Source organism: Triturus cristatus, chromosome 10, assembly GCF_964204655.1.
Source record: "Triturus cristatus chromosome 10, aTriCri1.1, whole genome shotgun sequence".
In the NCBI taxonomy this organism is placed as follows: Eukaryota; Metazoa; Chordata; class Amphibia; order Caudata; family Salamandridae; genus Triturus; species Triturus cristatus.
In genome coordinates this window covers 1,199,755,881-1,199,769,422 of record NC_140593.1, presented here as the reverse complement: position 1 = coordinate 1,199,769,422, position 13,542 = coordinate 1,199,755,881, and the positions used below count along the sequence as shown (strand labels likewise).

Genomic DNA, 13,542 nt, shown 5'->3' with positions numbered 1-13,542 from the left:
ACCATTTCAAGTGACATACCTTTAAATTTGTATTGGAAAGCTAGAACATCTACCAATGTTAAGGCCTTTGTGGAATGTAGAGACTACCAAAGCTAGGGGGAGAGTCTCATCATTCTTTCAGATTTGGGTGAGTTTACTAGTTTTTAGCAGAAGATCAGTGAAGAAGTGTGAAGTTAGATAAATATCCAAGTTTGAACAAGTGGGAGGAACTGCTTTCCAGAACACCAGGAAAAGGATTAACAATTGTATATAGGATATGGCTTGTTGAGTTAGTGGTGGGGAGGGGGACGCATAGAGTTCATTAAGATGACAAGCTCCTGTGCTGACCAAAACCTCTGAACTGCTGGAAGTGAGATTTGGTCCAACCAGTGATCAGGGACATCATAAGGATTTTTGGGGCCCTGGACCAAATGTGATTTGAGGGACCATGTTTGGAACAGCTTTGAATTTAGGATCCAATTTCAGCTCTTTGATGCCCTCTTTGACCAGATTTTTCACAGTGTCCTGGCACACTCGTCCAAAATCAAAATGTTTTTACTTCTAATATTGAAGGATAGTGGCGTGTTTTCAAAATTACAATACAGAAGCAGTTAACTGATAGTATTTCAAATAAACTTTGTGACACTCCCCCTCCCATTTCCCATCAGTGAAGTCCTGTTTTGATCTAAAAGAAACTTTTTTTTATGTATGTTCATCATGTGAAAAACATGAACTTTTCTCTGCAAAGTATCTGTAATAGACTCCCATATATCACCCACATAAAAATAATTTAAAGGAAAACGGTATATAAAACACTCTGTTTATCCAGTATTAGGGTATCTTTCATAGATTCACATGCCTGAATCATTCCCCGTCGTCGGGATGGGAGTCACCGGTAAATAACAAAGCAATGTCTAGAAGACATATAGAGGCCCTAGCTTAGAAAGCTATCCACGTCCTTATGTAAAAAGGACCAAAGTTTGGCCAGTAGCCAATCAGCTAGCACCACCCTCTAGAACCCTCCTGGAAGGAGCTCTAGTCCCTCAGATTTTCTACCGCACGTCGTGCTAAGGGAGTCTCCACTGAGCTCTGCTCATTGCTTCTGGTTTTCCAGTGCTTTCTACTCAAAACTTTCGGATTTTGTCATGGCTGATACTCCTAAGAAAGGACTCTTCAGATCCTGTGCTTCCTGTGGGAAGAAAAGGCTCCATGTGGATGATCAGCATAAGGACTGCCTTTATTGTCTGTACCCCAGCCACAGTGCCAAGGATTGCAAGGTATGTCGTACCTTTTCATCCAAGACCCTGAAGGACAGAGAAGGGCGCCTTTTAATCTGGCTACAAAGGCTGAAGGACAAGGACTCTGTGGTGTCCTCTGAGGAGAGTGAGAGTTCTATTATATCTTCTCATTCCTCACGCAAGCGACCAAGGGCGTCCTCTCCGGGCCCTTCGTCGCAGCCACCTCCTAAGAAGACACACAAAAGGTCTTCCGAGGTTCTGGACTCGTCTATGCCAGGAATCACCTCTCCTCCAGATGTCCAGGTTACTTTTAAGAAGCCAGTTTCTGCCCTGTCGCCGACGACCACCTCGTCGACGGTGGCTTCATCGACGAAAAGACATCCATCGACAGCAGTCGTTGTAACTTCGTCGACGGCGATGATATCTACGGTCATATCCCACTCAATGACCACGTCGATGACGACAACACCATCGTCGACGGCTGGTAAAATGATCTCGTCGACGCTGAAAATAAAAAAGTCGTTGTCGTCAGCTAAGCCGCCGACGAAATCGTCGACAGCAGGATCGTCGACGACAGCGCCATCGTCGACACCCACGTCGACGAAGACACCGTCGACGAGGCCGTCGTCGTCAACGACGACGACAAGAACACCGTTGGCGAGACCAGTGTCGTCGACGCCGTCGTCGACGCCGTCGTCGTCGTCGAAGAAACAACTCTCGTCTTCCTCACTGACGACGACACCGCCATCGCTGTCCTCGTCGACGCTGTCTCAAAGGCCTATTACACCGCCTACACATCTACTGTCGACGGGCCCGACAGTTATTGACTCTGAGACGCCAAATACATTTGTGCACCTCAAAATCACCAAACGGGCACTAACACCGGCCCTTACATCACCCAGTCGGGTCCCTACTTTGCCACCTGCTCAGCTTTTCGAGGAGGAAAATTCAGAGGACAGTATGTTCCCAGCTGCGACAAGCCCTTCACAGCTACATGTCAAATACTAAGATACATCTGACTATGAGGACTTGGACCAGGATTACCAACCGGTTCCACCTCCACAATATATGCAGCCACCACCTTCTATGGTTTGTCTGCCTGCATCACTGGTCACGGACCTCCAATTCCTGATCACGGACTACAAACAGAGGTTTCCGACGCCGGCGCCTCCAACACCAGTTGCGCCACCAACACCAAGGGCAAGACGGCCACCATTAGTGCTGCAATCAGAGCCTATTGCAACGCCACTTCCTCCCACAACAGACGAGGAAGAAGAGGACGAGCCCGAAGAGGGAGAACTTCAGGAGATCCATTCTCCCCAGGACGAATGGGATGATTATATCCTTCCCTGTCCGACTTCTCCTGCCCCCACCACGGCCGACTCGCCTCCAGAGGATATTGGCGGCTTCCATAACATTATAGAGAGAGCGGCCCAGCGTTTTCAAATTCCGATGCCCTCGCATCAGCAAGACTGCTTCCTTTATGACTTTAAGGAACCCTTTAAGAAGTCCGTGCGAGCAATATCAATGATAGACTACATTTGGGAACAGGGAGTTAAAATTATGCAACATCCTTCCTCTGTTCCCCCAGTGTTACCACGCCTGGACAAGAAATATAAAGCGCCGGACACAGCTCCGGTCTGTCTCACGGGCCACCCGAAGCCAGATTCGGTCATTACGCAGGCCGCACAGAGGAGGTCAAGCAACCCGGCTGCTCTATTGACGGCTCCACCTGATAAGGAGGGTAGGCGCTTAGACACCATTGGCAAGCGGTTCTCCTCCATGTCGGCCTTGACGGTGAGGGCCTCTAACGCCCTGGCTCTTTTGGGGCGTTACAATCGCCAAATGTGATCAGACATTGCACCATACATGGCCGACCTGCCAGAGGAGTCCAAGGAAGATGCTAAAAAGATCTTGCTTGAGGGAGAAAGATCGGCCTCGGAAATAATTGACTGTGCAATTGATATTGCTTCTACTGGCTTCCGGCAATTAGCGGGCGCAGCAGTTCTCCGACGCCAGGCTTGGCTAAAGGCAACCTCCTTCAGACCGGAGGTCCAGACTAAGGTGTTGGACATGCCTTACGATGGCCAACTGCTTTTTGGCACCCACATTGATGAGGCGTTACAGGGGATTAAAAAAGACACGGATACTGCCAGGGCGTTGGGTGCTTTGCAATTCCGGAACCCTTCCTTTCGGGGCCCCAAGGGAAGAGGTCAATCCTCTGGTAGGGGAGAATTCCACCAACGTTCTTCATTCTCCTCCTCCCAGCAATACCGGCCGCAATATCAACAGCGGCAACAATCCACATACACGAAGTCCTCCTTTCGTGGGAAAGGTGGAAGGCAAAAGGGAACCTCCAGACGCCAATGACTTACAACTACGGCCGGCCTCCACCTTCTCGCCACCCTCCAAGATTGGCGGCAAAATTTCCCACTTTCTCCAAAATTGGCGAAGAATAACTACGGACCGTTGGGTCCTACAATTAGTACAATTCGGCCAGTCCCTGGAATTTATACAAATCCCTCCTCCCAACACTTCACAAAAACCTACGTCTGTTACTCTTGGAGGTGAAGACTATGCTCCAAAAAGGAGCTATAGAGCGAGTTCCCACAAATCAACGGGGAAAAGGGTTCTACTCCCGCTTCTTCCTTATCAGGAAAAAGGAGAAGAAATGGAGGCCGATATTGGACTTACAGAATCTGAACAACTATCTGAAACAGCAGTCGTTTCGTATGGTCACCATTCAGGAGGTATTACATCTGCTCAATGCGAACGACTATATGGTGTCGTTAGACCTGCAAGACGCCTATTTCCATATTCCAATACATCGCAACCACAAGAAATTCCTACGATTCGTGGTGGCCGGCAGACATTATCAGTTCCGGGTGCTGCCGTTTGGCCTCAAATCGGCACCCCGCATTTTTACCAAATGTCTAGCTCCAGTGGCGGCCTACCTACGCCATCACCATCATCAGGTCTTTCCCTATCTAGACGACTGGCTAGTCAAGTCTCCATCTCTTCAGGGCGCGTCCAGGTCTTCAAACGCCTGTCTAACGCTCTTCGATTCACTAGGCCTAACACTCAATCGAGAGAAGTCCGTCCTTCAGCCGTCTCAGCGCATGAACTTTCTGGGCGCTACTCTGGACACTGTACTACGGAAGGCTTTTCCATCGAAGGAACGGAAGGATAAGCTGCAGGCTTTAGTTCTCAGGATAATGTCCGAAAGGATGCTGTTGGTGCGTCTCTTCAAATCCCTTCTCGGGATGATGTCTTCTTGCATTCTCTTGGTCCCGCATTGTCGTCTCCATATGCGACCCCTTCAAGAAGAACTGTCGGATCAATGGGTACAGTGTACAGGATCCTTCGACGACGTCATCCAAGTCACACTCGTGATCAGGAAGGCCTTACGATGGTGGGTGTCTCCCCAGAACCTTTCAAAAGGCTTGCCTTTTTTGCTTCCTGCAGCTCCCCACATAATCACCACGGATGCTTCCCTGGAGGGCTGGGGAGCCTTCCTTCAGGAGCTTCAGATAAGCGGGAAATGGTCCCCTACAGAGAGGGCACTTCATATCAACCTCCTGGAGCTGCGCGCCGTCTACCTGGCTCTGGTGGCTTTCCTCCCAAGAATCAAGAACTCCATGGTGCTTGTCAGAACAGACAACACAACGACAATGCACTATTTGAACAAGCAGGGAGGAACACGCTCGCTGACACTCTCTCGAGAATCACAAAAAATCTGGAGTTGGCTACTCACTCACAACATCTCTCTGCGAGCAGATTATGTGCCAGGCGTCCACAACGTGTTGGCAGATTCCCTCAGCAGACGGCAGTCAACTTGCCACGAGTGGGAACTGGACCAACAAGTCCTCAACAGCATCTTCGATCAATGGGGCACCCCTTCTCTGGACCTATTCGCCACCCAGATCAACGCCAAATGCCAACACTTTGCAAGCTGGCATCCCCAACAAGGGTCTCTGGGGAATGCCTTTTCGATAGCATGGTGCAACGTCTTTGCGTACGCCTTTCCGCCGTTTCCCCTAATTCCCATGGTGTTACGGAAGATGAAAGTGGAGCCCTGCACTCTGATATTGATAGCCCCAGCTTGGCCACGGCAGCACTGGTTCACGAAGCTTCACATCCTCTCCCTGGAACCTCCAATCAAACTGCACCCGTTTCCATCTCTGCTAACGCTGCACAATCAACAGGTTCAGCATCCGGATCCAGCGTCTCTCAGGTTATCGGCATGGCTCCTGAGTACAGAGAATTCCAGGGCTTGGACATTCCTCCGGATTGCAGACAAATCCTAGCTCGAGCTCGAGCGGATAGCACCAACAAGACATATTCACTGAAATGGAAACGATTCTGCATATGGTGCAAAACAAACGGGTTGCACCCTCTTTCTTCAACCCCGGAGCAGATTTTACCCTATCTCCTGCATCTCGCAAAATCCGGTCTAGCTCATGCCTCCATCAAAGTACACCTAGCGGCGATATCTCGCTTTCGGAGGTCCTTTACAGGTCCATCTTTGTGGTCTCACAGGATTATCAAACAATTTCTTAAAGGGCTGTTTCGAACTTTTCCTCCAGTGAAGCCTGTACCACCGGCTTGGCATCTTAACACGGTTTTGGCTCAGCTCATGAAACACCCGTTTGAGCCAATCCACAGAGCAGACCTTAAGTATGTCTCCTGGAAGCTTGCACTCCTGCTGGCCCTTACCTCGGCAAGACGGGTTGGAGAACTACAGGCGTTCTCAATCCAGGACCCTTTCATTCAGTTCAGACGGGACAGGGTCATTCTACGGACGAATCCGAAGTTTATCCCTAAGGTTCCGACTCAGTTCCACCTCAATGAACCTATCATACTACGTTCATTCTTCCCGAATCCACACACAGGGGCAGAAAAGGCTCTTCATTCATTAGATGTTAAGCGCTGCCTCAAGTTTTACATTGAAAGGACTAAAACATTTCGGAAGTCTAACCAACTTTTTGTGGCATACAGTAGGCCTAGAAAAGGACTACCGCTCACCAAACAGAGTATTTCCCGCTGGATCTCTTCAGCCATAACCTTCTGTCACCAACAGGCAGGACGTCCACTGCAATCAGCAGTTCGTGCCCATTCTACAAGGGCGATGTCTACTTCCATGGCACTGTTTGCAGGAGTGTCCATGGTGGATATTTGTAGAGCGGCCACATGGAAGACGCCGCATACATTCACCAGGCATTACTGCCTGGACACGGAGATCATGAAGGATGCTGCAGTGGGGCAAGCTGTACTCCGTCATCTATTTCAATAGAGGTGAGCCCTTTCCTTTTTCATCCCACCATCCTGGTCTCTTTACGCACATTTCACACTGTTATGTTGGCATTACCTGGGTTATGGTTCTTTGCTACTTTATCTTTCACATGGATATGTTATTATCTAGTGACTATATATTTACTGTGCCTGCCGAAATGTGCTTTGTATTGCTTACTATTCTGATTCAGGCATGTGAATCTATGAAAGATACCCTAATACTGGATAAGGAACGCGTTACTTACCTGTAACTGCGGTTATCCAGTATTGGTATCTTTCATAGATTCACATGCAACCCACCCACCTCCCCTGGAAGGGCTCTTTTGGATCTCTCAGTGATACAACTACTTAGCACTGTGCTTACGAAAATCTGAGGGACTAGAGCTCCTTCCAGGAGGGTTCTAGAGGGTGGTGCTAGCTGATTGGCTACTTGCCAAACTTTGGTCCTTTTTACATAAGGACGTGGATAGCTTTCTAAGCTAGGGCCCTATGGGGCCTGTTACTCTATATGTCTTCTAGACATTGCTTTGTTATTTACCGGTGACTCCCATCCCGACGACGGGGAATGATTCAGGCATGTGAATCTATGAAAGATACCAATACTGGATAACCGCAGTTACAGGTAAGTAACGCGTTCCTTAAGGATTATTCAAGCTCATCAGAGCAAGACTCTTCAGAACAGAGCTGGCTCTATCAGGGGCCCCCTGAAAGACTGGAGCCCTGGGCCAGGACCCACTTTTCCCATGCCTTAAAACGTCTCTGCCAGTGAGTTAACCCTCCATAATAAAAATATGTTAACTGCAAGTGACATTCACCTCTGTGGTCTCTGCAAAAAAGAGCTAGTGACCAGAAACTGTTGACTATGAATTGATCCATAGCAATAAAATCTTGAAGGAAAAAATTCACAAACCACCAATGTGTTAAGAACTGTGGCCTTATGTAATGATAAGGTTGGTAACGGTGGAAACTCTACTACATTTAGCATTCTCCATCAGGATGGCAGAGGTTTTAAACCAAGTGGCAATATTGTCCAGATGGATGAACCACTCTCCTGGCAACCTCTGGTGGAATATTTGTTGTCTCCCTTGTCGTTAGGTGGTATTTACTAACACTAAATGTGAGCACTCAAAATACACTCACACTGAGGTGCATCTGTTGTCATTGCCCAGATATGACTTTATCCTTATCAGACTTGGGAGAGGCGGAGTGTTTCTGGTATGTTGAGTTCTACCACCCTTTCCATGGTAGTCTTTCACAGAGAAAACTCCAACAAATATTGGTGGAAGAGCAGCTCTAGACATAAGGCTGACCTGTAACCATTTCTAGTACCGGTTTTGCTACACATTAGCAGAGAAGATGGCAAACCTGAGGAAATTTCCAAGGGTGGGACATCCACAGTCCACCTAATACTACATACAGTTGCTTTGTCGCCAGAGGCACAGACCATGAATCTGACACGTTCACATATATATTAGCTGTGACCAGCCTCCTTTCAATCAAGCCCATAGTCTGGTGTGAGTCAGGTCTCAGTTATAAAAAGAACAGCAAGTTTATTGTTCTGACTAAACTGAAGTATATGAGTTTTGGTTTTTCATAGTGATCAATGAATCATGTCATCTACACAGGGTTGTAAAATACAATAGTTGTGCTGTAGTAATACAATGTGATTGTATTATCACAATTTTTCCAGAGTTTGTGGTTTAACTCACCAACATATAACACATATATTGTTTTAGGATATTTTAAACCACTAATAAAACCTAGTTAAAGCTTTAGTTATCAAGTTCTTTTAGAAGAAACTTACATCAGTAATGGCCTTCTTGGCTTTTTCCTCAGCATTCCTGGCTTCCTGGATGGCTTCCTCTACTTCACTCTGGAGCTGAGAACTGTCAGTCTCAAGCTTTTTCTTGGTGTTGATGAGACTTGTGTTCTAAAAATAAATTCATCAATTAATTCAGTATTTATCCTATATTACATTCAACACCTTATGTTGATATATCATATAAACAATGTAAAAAACATGAGTTATACCTGGGAATGGAGAAGCTGTAAAGGTTCGCTTGCATCAAGAAGTTCATGTTCTGCAACTTTGCGAGATCTTTCTGTCTGTTCCAGAGCAGCCCTCATCTCTTCAATTTCCGCCTGCTGCAGGTTGTTTCTGCGTTCAATGACAGCCACCTGTTCCTTTAGGTCCTCCTGTTCCCTAACAGCATCATCAAGATGAAGTTGAGCATCCTTCCAGAAAAGATAATACACATTAAATGAGTTTCATATATTCTTGAGCCAAAGATTGATATGGCAAGTTATCATTGGAAGGATGTGGAACTAAAAGATAGCAATGAATACCTTAGCTGTGTTAAAGAAACAACTGTGTGGCAATAGAAATAATTATACACTGAAGGAGATCCAAAATGTAACTTCCATAGTGTGTGAAACACCTCATTCACCTCTACGGCATGAAAGAACCCACAACCTACAGAAAAATCTACATACAAATGTACACAATTTTTCATTTACTCAAATTGTTGCATCACTGACCACGTGCAATAGAAAAATAATATATCTCTTTTCAAATGACGTATTACAGTTGAATTCTAACTTCACATTACCTTTTGCTAGTCTACCACCTAGAATAATATCAACCTCTACTGAAACCCTTCTTTCTAACACTTATTGTGACCGTTCTGCCTCTATATCCACTTCCTTTAGCAGACAACAGAACATTTATGGTCCTTTGTTGATTAAGGGGCATACGCATCAATGTAATCATTTGTAATAACCAACTAGCGAATTTTAAGGATTCGCTATTTGGTAATCGCAAATGCCTATGCATGAAGGATTCGCAAATATTTCTGCGAATCCTTAACATTCCCTAATAGCGAATCGCAAATTGCGATTCATTATTTGGGAATGTATTCCCATTCATTCCTATATAAACGCAAATTGCAAATGCAATTGCAAGGGTGCTAGGGGGCCTAAGGACCCCCTGAAGCCCCCCCAAAAAGATTCTCTAATTACCATCAACTTGAAGTTTATGGTAATTTGTGACTCCTAAATGCAGAGTCGCATTTTGGAAAATTCAACATACACCGCATTTAGGGAATCGCAAATTGGGATTCCCTAAATGTATTAGCAAATTAGGTAATCGCAAGAATTGTGATTACCTTTTTTGCAAATGCAATGTCTTTGATGCATCGGAAAAGGCATTTTACTGGTCGCAAACGGGCCGATTTGCAGAATCGGCCCTTTTGCAACTGGTAAAATGCTTGATGCATGTGCCCCCAAGGGCTTTGCTGAAGGAAAGGGCAGAAAAGCCTGAATCTATCAACAGTTGACTGTAAATGTTAAAGCAGGAAACTAGCCTTCTTTGCAAGTGACCTTCATGAAACCAACAGGTTCTTTAAATATTTGTTTGCTACAAATTGGGGGCCGTGTGCTTGCTAAAATACTTTCTACAGAATGGATTTCAATATTTCTACTATCTACATGCTGGCAAAATGTAACTTGTATCAAAGAGAGCAATACATGTTTAATATGTGTACTTATGCAGCATATAGGTGCAGTTCCGAGGGTCACTACTGGTATAAACACATGGTCCGATTTGCACAGCTATTTTCCATGAGTGTGACTTAACAGCAATTAAGGAGTAAGTCCCAATTTCATCAGTAAACAACATCTACTCATAAAAACTTTGAAAATCCAGCCCCCCTTCCAATAAAATATAATGTGATTAATATTGAAGACCAATCTGTAGTTGAAAGCCTGATTAGTAACATATGTATTTTGTTGAAAATGTGTATAGTACAATAATGGAAAGCTAAAGATGCAGAATACAATGTGAGATTGTTTACCTTGAGTTGACCCTGTACATTCCTTAGCTGCTTCTGCGATTCAGTGGCTTGGCGATTGGCGTGGCTGAGCTGAATCTCTATTTCATTCAGATCTCCTTCCATTTTCTTCTTTAGCCTAAGAGCATCATTCCTGCTTCTGATCTCAGAGTCTAAGGTACCCTGCAGAGAATCTACAGCTCTCTGGTTGTTCCTCTTCAGCTGTTCAATCTCCTCATCTTTCTCTGCCACCTTCCTGTCGACCTCACCCTTTATCTGGTTCAGCTCAAGCTGAATTTGCAGGATCTTCGCCTCTTCGTGCTCCAATGATCCCTTTTAGAACATGAAAATAAAAATGAGTGAAGTAAAGAACATTTACATTTTTATATTTGTATTGAACAATAGGTCTCTAAGACTTGTTTGGTTACTGCCAAAAAAATAGCCTTCACTCACTTCCGCTTCTTCTAGGGCAGCCTGGAATTCACTCTTTTGTTGTTCAACTTGTTTCTTGGATTTTTCCAATTCATGGATGCACTTTCCAGTTTTCCCAATTTGTTCAGTAAGATCTGAGATCTCCTCTACAAGAGAAATAGATTTAACAAGCATAGAGTGCTAATGCTTTAGTGTGCACATTGTGCTTCATTGGCGAGAATGTTTTTTTATGCAACCTATAAATGACAGGATTGGACGTACAATCTGAGAAACATCAATGGTTGGAAAGGTTTATGGTTTTTGTCTTCATGCCTAAGAAACATAGAAACATTTATTGACATAATGGGCCTGATTAGCAGCTCCTTATTTTCAGTACGACTTCATTGCATTGTCTTAACTTTATAATCATCAAGAATAGTGTAATTTAAGCTGACATTATACAAAATGGAGAATCTTACGTTGCAGGTTCTTGTTTTCACGTTTTAGGGTTTCAAGGTGATCCAGAGACTCTTCATAGGCGTTCTTCATTATAAACACCTCAGTGCTCAAGGATCGGGTATCCTTTGGCGCCGCTTCTAATTCAGCCTGACCTTCCTCATACTTCTGTTTCCAGTCTGCTAGGACCTGGTAAAAAAAGTTTTATAGTGTATATTACAAATCCGAATTGCAAGGGACCCTTAGGGCTTTCTCTGAAGGTTTGTGTCAGATGTTACCTTATCAAAGTTCCTCTGTTTCTTGTCAAGGGCTGCAGCAGCACCTTTGGCTCTCTCAACATCAACCATGAGGTCCTCCACTTCAGACTGCAGTCTCTGCTTGGTCTTTTCTAGAGAGGACCACACTTGGAGTTCACAGCCTCAACCTGCTCCTCAGCATCCTGTAGTCTCTGAGCAAGCTTCTTTCTGCAGTTTTTGGAAAAAACACAAGAATATTATGGATCATAAAAACCAGCGAATCACATTCATGCACCCTCTCACTGAAATGAACATACTTGGCCTCTTCCAGTTCTTCTGTGCGCTGAATGGCATTGGTTTCATGCTTGGTCCTCCATTGGGCAACTTCCCCATTGGCTTTGGACATTGCCCGCTGGAGCTCAGCCTTGGCTTCCTGTTCCTCCTCATATTGTTCACGGAGCAGATCACAGTCATGTCTAGCAGATTGCAAGGCGTGTGCCAGGGCGTTCTTTGCCTTTAATCAGATTAAAGAGGTAAACACACATTCACACATACCCCGGTTCAGTCAACACTGTCAAAGAGCCTCCCAATTCAACGTGGTGGTCTTCAAGAAAGGTAACATGAATGCTTTGAGAATGGTTCTTGCCTGCAAATCTGCCTTTGCAAACCACAGGGTTTGCACACACAAAACCCTTCAGTACATCAGTCCCCAGATGTAGCCTGCAAAGCCAGACTGGGGAAGCCATGTGTCCAGATTCTGTTTCTTCTTGAGTATATTATGCCGGTTCTATTAAGTAATCAAGTCAAGTAATCATCAACACAAGTGCTACCCTGTATTTTGTAATAGGGAGTCTGGATACGTCCGATACTAAGCAAATATATGTTCCCTAGACATTATTTTTAAATGGTTGTCAGGGGCATTTGTCCCATCAGTACAGCGCAAGCCGTAGTTTACGCTCCACTGGAGGAGGACCGCTCCCATAATTTGAAGATCCCTTCCAGAGAGGCACGGATCTCTGTTATTCAGTGAAGCCACTTGAGTTGCAGCTCTACTGAAGCCACTGAACTTTGCCAAAAACAAAGTGTGTTGGGGTCATTATTTGATTTAACAGCCCTGTCATGCACTGCTGTCGTAGACAGGGAAGTCTAAAGATGATTGCCCCACCCTAAATTGGGCAGGGTAACTGTCACTATGAACTTGCGGTCCGAGGTTAGATGTGCTGCCAAGTCAGAGGTTCATGCTAATCAAAACCGCTGGGGCTCTGCCGGTGTAAACCTGGAGCTTCTCAAACCTCTAAATGAGGCGGGGAAACTACAAGTTTTGCAGTGCAGGAGATCTTCTGTTTTATGGCGGGCCGCCTACACTTGTGATTGTGCAGAACATCAAATAGTAATACACAGTGAGGTGTTGCAAGAAAAATCCTAGGGAACCCTTGTTTGTGTAGGAATGGTCCCTATCCTGTTTCCATGTACCAGGATATCAGAAAGCTTACCCACACTGAACTGCAAATGACCCTTAATACCACGCTTAGCTCTGTTGTGACCCTGGACTTAAGCATCGATTCTGTTGTACACATGTGATTTTGTAATCTATGGCATCCTCTAAGACTTACTAGGTAACACTGCTCTCTTTCTGACAAGACCACAGACACCCAACTAAGCAAAGCTACTCCACAAGTAGTAGTTGTCTATCCATAGCGTTCAATATGGGCTGCCCTTCTTCAGACACATATGAGGTAAAGGGCTTTCACTGTTAGAACATTCAATATTCCTCATGGATTGCTATTGTGAAAATGACCAACTTCAATTGTGTGCTGCATATGTTTCCATTTGTTTTGAATAACACATCAGTCATTCTGCGAGCTCGAAAATTGATGAACCAACTCTAACCTGGAACTCAGGTTTAAAGATGAAGGGAGAGTGATGGACCGTTTTTAAATATTAGCATCTTGTAAGTATATCCTATCTCTGACCTATAGACAGCAGTTCAAGATCAAACCTTTGCTTTTACACTTCTGGAATGCTCCAATGGATGTAGTTTTAAGATGAATCTAAGAGTCTGCTGCTCTTCCTATAGAAGCACCCTGCCAGAAGGGAAGATTT

General features: G+C 45.1%; 1 protein-coding gene and 1 pseudogene across 2 annotated transcripts in view; both read right to left on the bottom strand.

The window, feature by feature from the left end:
* Positions 1-13,542, bottom strand: part of LOC146797042 (myosin-4-like) — a 242,141-nt gene that overhangs the window by 24,969 nt on the left and 203,630 nt on the right. The window lies entirely within an intron of this gene.
* The window catches only part of LOC146797043 (uncharacterized), a 233,229-nt pseudogene that overhangs the window by 143,296 nt on the left and 76,391 nt on the right, over positions 1-13,542 (bottom strand). The window contains exons 25-31 of the transcript XR_014969675.1: positions 11,757-11,953; positions 11,482-11,667; positions 11,227-11,392; positions 10,790-10,914; positions 10,361-10,669; positions 8,541-8,744; positions 8,314-8,439 (exon numbers count right to left, since the gene is read on the bottom strand). The product of XR_014969675.1 is annotated as an uncharacterized LOC146797043 (transcript). The remainder of the gene's footprint in view (positions 1-8,313; positions 8,440-8,540; positions 8,745-10,360; positions 10,670-10,789; positions 10,915-11,226; positions 11,393-11,481; positions 11,668-11,756; positions 11,954-13,542) is intronic.